The sequence below is a fragment of the Tiliqua scincoides genome, chromosome 3 (genome assembly GCF_035046505.1).
Source record: "Tiliqua scincoides isolate rTilSci1 chromosome 3, rTilSci1.hap2, whole genome shotgun sequence".
Classification (NCBI taxonomy): Eukaryota; Metazoa; Chordata; class Lepidosauria; order Squamata; family Scincidae; genus Tiliqua; species Tiliqua scincoides.
Genome location: NC_089823.1, coordinates 61,446,381 through 61,455,316, shown reverse-complemented (window position 1 = coordinate 61,455,316; position 8,936 = coordinate 61,446,381).

The window sequence follows — 8,936 nt, the reverse complement described above, 5'->3', positions numbered from 1 at the left end:
TGGTCACGACAGCTGGGAGTCAGCACAAGGGACTTGTGCCAGCTTGGGGGGGGGGGATTGGATTGTGCTGTTAGGAAACTTTAATTGGAAATGTTTGAGGACATATCTATACTACAAATTTATGTCAGTTTTATGTAGTTTTACATACTGACATGACTTCCTCAAGAGAATCCTGGGAATTAGTTTGGCAAAAATGTGAAGAATTCTCTGCTGGAGAGCCATAGCCTTCAGCATGCACACACAACAAAAGGGACATGTGCATCAGTCACATCGACAGTGTATATCTGAGGCACATACACTTTTCTGTATGTCTATAGAAAACTTTTTCTACTGCTTTGCTGGAAGACCACAAAAAAGCCAAGGGCAGATGGATAAGCAAAGTGTAATCAGCTACAAAAGAAATTCAAACCTTTTTTCCAGGATACACCTAGTGCACAGCTGCTACCCACTGAGATTTACCCCTTCATCAAACCTACAATTAATGCACCTAAGCTTTTATCCTTGTTGAAAAGGAACAAACACAATATATGGGATGGGAGAATAGACAAATGCAGCCTGGAAAAGAGGAAAACTATTGGTTGGATCTTTCTTTCTTAATTAAAATTGTTCCTAGAAAAAAATTAAAGACCTCAGAGTACTAAACCTATGCTTTAAAAAGTCATCATAACATATTTAGTGGTTCAAGGTGAATAGATCCTTACAGTCACTTAGCTTTATTGCTTTGGACCTGCAAAATTCCTCTGCAACATAATAACTCTATGTGTGCACTCAGTTTCAAAATGTACATATGAACCAGTGGTTATAAAATATTCATTTTTAATTATAGGAATTGTTTTTTATGTCTGCTGATAACACAGGCCAACACACATTTTGCTTCCTTAAACGTTACACCTCCTGGGTATATTTGGGGTGCTGATTCCAAAAATGGCATCCGTATTGCCCTATCACGTCTAGTTTTGGTGATATAGTATAGCCTCATTAGTGAATGGTTCAAGCAGCTTCCTCATGAGGAAGCCTACACCATGGCTTCCTCATGAGGAAGCTGCTTGAACTATTCACTAACGAGGCTATACTATATCCCCAAAACTAGATGTGATAGGGCAAAACGAATGCCATTTTTGGAATCAGCACCCCAAATTCATATCTAACCACCATAAAGTTTGGGAAAAAATTTTCTGACCATCAATTTTGTAGGCCTGTGTAATCTATGTGATTGAGTGCATATGATGTGGTACCCCAGATGACAGCATATCTGTGTCAAATTTTGTCAGCTGAACCTTGGAGATTGTGGGCACAATCCTAACCCCTTATGGCAGCACTTTCCAGCACTGACATAAGAGCAAAGTAAGACCTCTGTGAGTGACACCCAACTGCAGAATGCAGCACACATCCCATTGGCACTGGTATTGCATGATGAGGCATTGTCCTTCAAAGGACAAATCCAGATATGGTAGGAAAGTGTCCATGAACTTGGTGGTATCAGCATATGGAAGGAAGGAGAATCAGCACAAAGTCTTCAGGAAAATGACTTGGATGAATACATGCACAACTTGGACATGCAAATGGAACAGCACCCATTCAAAATTTTAAAAACATCTCTTCAATGAACATGCATTGATGTGAACATTAAAATGAAGAAAAACAGAATGAAGGAAAAACAGGTTCATATTAACACAAATTTGTACAGATTTCTGTTAGCATAGCAATTATGTTCTCCCAACACTATAGTTTTTCAGATTTTTCAACCATTGCATATCTGAGCACAGTTGTTATAGCTGGTATCAAAACAAGAAATTTGGTATTCTACCAGCTATAAAGGCACATCTGGAAGACTTTGGTATTGGGTACAAAATGGGTACATGCCAGCAAACAATAAACAGAGTAAGAGCACAGGTTTTGCACTTGTTAGATATGTAAAATTGGAAGTTATAGTGACTAGATAGAACCACTGACAACAGTAATGGAAGGAAACAAATATGTAAATAAAAACTGCTCATGCTCCCACTATAATTGTGTGGGTCACCTTTAAGCTATATTCAGCTCAATGCTCTTGTTTGCTTATTTAAACTATGTTTGACAGACCTGCACTCAGAGGTGAAAGAAAGATGTAGACTGAGGGGCACCTGCCCCTAAGGGGCACATGCCAAAGGAGGTGCAATTTTTTCCTTCACCAGCACCTCCTCCTTTGTGTCTTCCAAATTCTTGGAAGGAGGAGGAGGCACTTTGCAATCTGGCTGCCGTCTACACCTCTGATAAACCTCTGCCTGCATAACACCCAGTAACACATAACTTTCCCCAGTTTTACTTAATAAGCATGATGTATACAGTGTGGTGGCCCTAATAGTATACATAGTCTTGTGTCAGACACATATCTGGAAGATCTCCGGAGATTAAAGAGACTCTGCTTTGAACAGAAATTGAAAACTGAGACCCTAGTATCAATGAAGACATGAAACCCACTATTTACGTACAACTGGTCACTTGTCAGGCAGATGGAGACAAGGTGAGCCTTCCCGCATTGTGCCTCAAACCTCAAACTGTAATCCTCTTCATTGAGCTGCAATACACGAAAGAAACCCTCACAGCATTAGGCTTCAGGGACTTCTGCAGATTGTGGGTTTTCTGCAGACTGCACGCTGCTTTGACTTTATGAATGGCAGAGGTGTTCCTGTGACAGGACCATATTGTGGTTTTAAAGAAAAACAATAATTTGAATGTACAAGATGGTAGCTTTGATACCCCTGACCGGGCACAGAGGCAGCCTCTAGTCTAAACTGTGGCTGTTTTATATTTAGCAACTGTCCATTCCAGCTTTCCCAGTGGTCCCATTTTCTCAATTTGCATTTATTTTTTTATTTGCTATGCAAGCAGCACTGAGATGGTTTTGTTGTTTAGGGAAAGTGGTATCATCATCATCATCATCATCATCATCCCATGGACTGGTGTAAACCACAGAGGATTAGTAAGTGAATTATGTCACAGCACAATTCTATGCCTCAGAAGTATGGCTGAGTCCAATGATGAGAAGGGACAATGAAACTATTGACTGGTGAGAGTTACAGGGAAGTAGTGACACAGCAGTATAAGTGGTTCAATGTTGTATCCTAAAGATGATTTACAACCCAATCCTATCCTGCGCTGGCCCATAGCATTCACCATTGTACTCAACATGCCTACTTGGATCTGTGCTAGCTCTGTAGCTAGCATACTTCTGAGTGGATCCCAGGTATGTGTGTCAAGGCTGAGTCAGTGTTATAGGATATCAGCCAAGCTGCTGCCACCAATATCCAGCCTGCCTTCAACATACCCCTGGCAGGCCCCAATCCTCCCCTGGAATATCCTGGAATGTCCCCTCTACCAACTTGCAGCCCAATCCTATCCAATTTTCCAGCACTGGTGCAGCTGCAATGCAGCCCGAAGATTAGGGAACAAGTGTTCCCATACCTTAAGGTGGCCTCTGTGACTGCTGCCCCACCACAAGATGCAGTGCATGCCCCATTGGTACAGCTGCACCAGCACTGGAAAACTGGATAGGATTGGGCTCCCACTTGCTCCAGTGGAGTTGGGCACTCTGTTTGTGCATGCCTGGGGCTGTCAGCCATTCGTGCTGGTTGTCCCAGTCCGCACCCTGTCCCTGTGGCTGCCACACCAGTAGCTTGGGCCTTGTGCTGACAAAACGCTGACAGATGTTCTGTCAGTGCAAGGGTTGGATAATACTGGGCTGTTAGGCTGCAATCCTAGATACGTTTACCTAGGAGTAAGCCCCATTGAATATTGTGGGACTTCCAAGTAACCATGCACAGAAGCACACTGTAAAGAAGCCAATTATCATCTCATGCTGATTATACCAAAACTTACAAAAACCTAAGCATAGGATTTATAAGGCTCGACTCGAAACCCGAAATATCTTGCATCTTTCACCTAGAATTATCTATCCCTTGCCTATGATTATGTATATTTGTTAGCATAACTAGTTTGTTTTTTGATTTAGTTTCTTGTTTCTCCTTCACATAATGTTATTTGCCTCCCCTGACCATCAGTACAATTTGCTGTCCAAGCTTATGCATGTTTACTCAGAAGTAAGCCATATTGAATTCAAAGGGATTTATTTACATACAAGTGAGCTTAGGATTGTAGCTGTGCAATGCAACCCTAAACATGTTTATGCAGAGAGAAGCCCCTCCTATGTCGAGGAGGACTTATGCTTTGGTTGCTGTGTAGAGGATCTCAGTCACACATTGTGAAAGTAGGCAACTTTGTCTCTAACCTGGTGTCTCCAACCACTTGCATTGTCAAGATCTAATAACATGAGTTCATGTACCAGCTAATGACCCCAGCAAAAAGGGTCACATTCTCTAGAATAATGGTGGAAAAATTATTCTTTAGCATCAGTAGACCTTTGACCAAACACATGGGACACACACTTCTGTTTTTAAAATTTATGCCACTTTAATAAAGTCACAGTTTATATAACTGAATTTCTCATTTCTTATTAACATTCACTTTGTTCTGTGAGCCTGTTGTGAAAATGTTGTTTACCAAGGACAAGTGTACGGTAAGGAGATTTGTACATACATGCCATGATAAACTGGTAACAAATCTTACCATGCTAGAGAAGACTCATTTTAACATGAATGTAACTTGCACTGAAACATGTAAACTACTTTCTTAAACTGATATTCTTGGCAGTAAGGTCAGAATCAATATTTGCTTCAGGAAGTCAATAATCTGACACTCTAGTCTGAAAAACACATTTATGTTACAATAAGTGTGTCAAAGTGAGGGTCAGATAATAAACCTCTCGGGGCAAATATTGATTATGGCCTTTAAAATGCTCTCGTTTTTTAAGAGTTTCTCTCAAGTCTTAATGTTTGTACCACAACAAGAATAGAGTAGGGACAGATCATGAGAGAAGCTTTCCGAAGAATATGGAAAACATTCAGGAATGGTCTTGCATCATACACAGTAAATGCAGATAGGTGACAAAATCTGCCCAACTGTTGGTTGACACATAGTATAGCAATTCTTTGGCAGATAACTGAAGTGAAAAGATGTCACATTCAGAATATGTTCAGTTACTCTGCCCAATGCTGGGAAGTAGGTGGATGCCTGTCATGAAGTTTGTCCTAAGTTAGCCTCACTTGCCTTTTACTTTGGATTAACTTAATAAGAAGCTGTTTAAGCACAAAATAATCAACAACATAAATAATTTTACCTCATAATAGAAATGAGCAACACAGCAACAGACACTACTGCCACCCATGAGGAGATTTCCCAAGGACACCACACATGCATACACACAACGTAAGGACCACCACCCACTAGAAGCTAATGTGACATCAGCAGCTACGTACTGCTAGGAATTCTCACCCTCTCAGGGTTCAAGTCCTCTTATCCCACCCACAAAATCCATGGAATGCCTTTTTTAGCACATCATAGGAAGGGTTGAAAGACAGCTCTTTTGGAAGTGTTCAGCCATGTGAAACAAACACACAAGTCTCTCCATGGCAAGGGTTAGTGTCCATGTGAGGAATCCAACAAGTAAAAGAAGCCCTTATGGCAAGGAAAGGTCTGGAACAAGACACAAGGGGACTCAGGCACTCAAGCATTTTAAAGTATCTCAATCAATATTGTTTGTACCTGTTGTAGATAGCTTCATAGATGCCTGCCCTTGTTTGGGGCTTTTGATGGTTCTTCATACTTCAACTAGTATGGAACTGGGAGCTGAGATGGTAAAACTTTGCATAATGGACTCCTGAACTTCCCAAGGGCTATCAGGTCAGATTCCAATAGGAACTTTTAAGGAATTATCAGCAGTCAAAAAATGTTGCTATACAAACAAATGGAGCAACAATATATATTTGGACACAATCCTAACTAACTTTCCAACACTGAGGTAAGGGCAATTCAGCTCCGAGGTAAGGGAATAAACATTCCCTTATCTTGAGGAGGCCCCCGTGACTGCCCCTCAACTGCAGGATGCAGCACATGCCCCACTGGCACAGCACAGCAATGTCAGAGCTGGAAAATTGGTTAGGATTTGGAACTTAGTCTATGATTCCAATTGTGCTAATTTAATGGGAAATGTGTGCATATTTAAACTCTAATTTTAGTTTTGAATGCTGCTTTGAATGCCCAAGAGGAAGATACAGTGGGGTATAAATGAGCAAATAAATAAATAATTTTGTGTTGATGATAAAAAGTCAAATTTAACCTCTCTGGGCAAACCATTTTACTATGCACCTTTGGATCAGGAGGCCTATAAGAACTTAAGAACAGCCCCACTGGCCCATCTAGTCCAGCTTCCTGTATCTCACAGCGGCCCACCAAATGCCCCAGGGAGCACACCAGATAACAAGAGACCTCATCCTGGTGCCCTTCGTTGCATCTGGCCTTCTGACATAGCCCATTTCTAAAATCAGGAGGTTGCACATACACATCATGGCTTGTACCCCGTAATGCATTTTTCCTCCAGAAACTTGTCCAATCCCTTTTTAAAGGCATCCAGGCCAGATGCCATCACCACATCCTGTGGCAAGGAGTTCCACAGACCAACCACACGCTGGGTAAAGAAATATTTTCTCTTGTCCGTTCTAACTCTCCCAACACTCAACTTTAGTGGATGTCCCCTGGTTCTGGTGTTATGTGAGAGTGTAAAGAGCATCTCCCTATCCACTCTGTCCATCCCCTGCATAATTATGTATGTCTCAAACATGTCCCCCCTCAGGCATCTCTTTTCTAGGCTGAAGAGGCCCAAACGCTGTAGCCTTTCCTTGTAAGGAAGGTGCCCCAGCCCCGTAATTATCTTAGTCGCTCTCTTTTGCACCTTTTCCATTTCCACTATGTCTTTTTTGAGATGCGGCGACCAGAACTGGACACAATACTCCAGGTGTGGCCTTACCATAGATTTGTACAACAGCATTATAATATTAGCTGTTTTGTTCTCAATACCCTTCCTAATGATCCCAAGCATAGAATTGGCCTTCTTCACTGCCGCCGCACATTGGGTCGACACTTTCATCGACCTGTCCACCACCACCCCAAGATCTTTCTACTGATCTGTCACAGACAGCTCAGAACCCATCAGCTTATATCTAAAGTTTTGATTTTTTTGCCCCAATGTGCATGACTTTACACTTACTGACATTGAAGTGCATCTGCCATTTTGTTGCCCATTCTGCCAGTCTGGAGAGATCCTTCTGGAGCTCCTCACAATCACTTCTGGTCTTCACCACTCGGAAAAGTTTGGTGTCGTCCACAAACTTTCCAACCTCACTGCTCACCCCTGTCTCCAGGTCATTTATGAAGAGGTTGAAAAGCACAGGTCCCAGGACAGATCCTTGGGGCACACCGCTTTTCACCTCTCTCCATTGTGAAAATTGCCCATTGACACCCACTCTCTGCTTCCTGGCCTCCAACCAGTTCTCAATCCATGAGAGGACCTGTCCTCTAATTCCCTGACTGTGGAGTTTTTTCAGTAGCCTTTGGTGAGGGACCGTGTCAAACGCCTTCTTCGTTCAGGCCTCTTCAACAGATGGCCTCTTCAACAGATGGCAAGGAGAAGGCCCCACACTGGAAAATATTTTGTCATTAATGTAAGATAGCTTTTTACACTGAAGTAGATTTTCCTTCTAATACTCTCAACCCAATCCTATGTAGGTCTACTGAGAATTCCCATTATAATCAGTGGGCCTTACTCCCAGGTACGCATGCATAGGATTGTAATCTTTGTCAATGTCTTGTATAAATATTGCATTGAAAGACCAGGGACAAATGCTTGTGTGTGTTTTTTTTCCCCCTTTGGAGTTAGTAACACCTTGCAGGAGAGTATAGGGTGCTTAGACTGGGGGAAAAAACACCAGATGAAAGGGTTTGAGCTGGAGTATGTTCCCTCTCAGAGCACCATATTTCTTTAAAGTTAAAACATAGGGCTGCTAAATAAAACAAAACCCTTAGGGAATACTCATTGCAGATTTCTCCTACAGATTTCTCTCCTGACATCTACGTTTGCTGGCAGTCTTAAAAACCTGGGCTTTCTTGTCCAATACGTTATATCTATAAGCAGTGGTGGGATTCAAATAAATTAACAACAGGTTCTATGTCCTAATGAGCAACTCAGCTTCAATTGTCTGCTGCAAAGGAAGTTGAAAGACTACAGCTGCACTCCTATACTGTACAGTACACACTTTCCTGGGAGTAAGTCCCATTGAACATAATGGGACTTACTTCTGAGTAGACAGTCATAGGATTGCACTGTAACTTTAACCAAGTTGCTGTAACCCAATGTCTAAATCCAAATTGCAAGGCTGCAATTCTGTCCTCTATAGTCATACTTACAGGCCTCTGGCCACTAGTTTCCAAGGAGGATAAACATGCGGCTGACATGCACACTTCAAATGGACATTTTTTCTTGAATTCTCAAGGCAGTTGTATAATGAAATCAGGAAGGCACCAATAAGAGGAGGTGGGAACTGCCAGGGCTCCAGGTTACCAACCTCTGGAGACACCACAGCAGCATAGCACCTTCACATCTGCACAAACCAACTTGCTGCACTGGGCTTTGAGCTGGGCCACCTTCCTTCTCAGTGGGAACTTGGTGATTTTTACCAGAGCAGTCAATCCTCTCAAGGATCTGGTTCACTTTTAGTGGTGAACATCTGGTCAGCAAAAGTGCACTGAGCACATAGTCTGACACCTCATCATCAACCAAAAGCAACAACAGCATAGTAACATCTTTATATCTCCCCTTCTTTTTTGTTCTATTACAGCATTCCTCAGCATCTGCCTCTCGCCCGCTGTACCATTTTGCATGGCCCACCTCTGGGAAGTACAACTGGAAGTAACTGGAATGACTTTATCACCAGTTATTTCCATGCTAAGAAGCCAGACATGATACAACAAACCACGGTAAGAGAGAGGCTCAGGCTACAATCCTA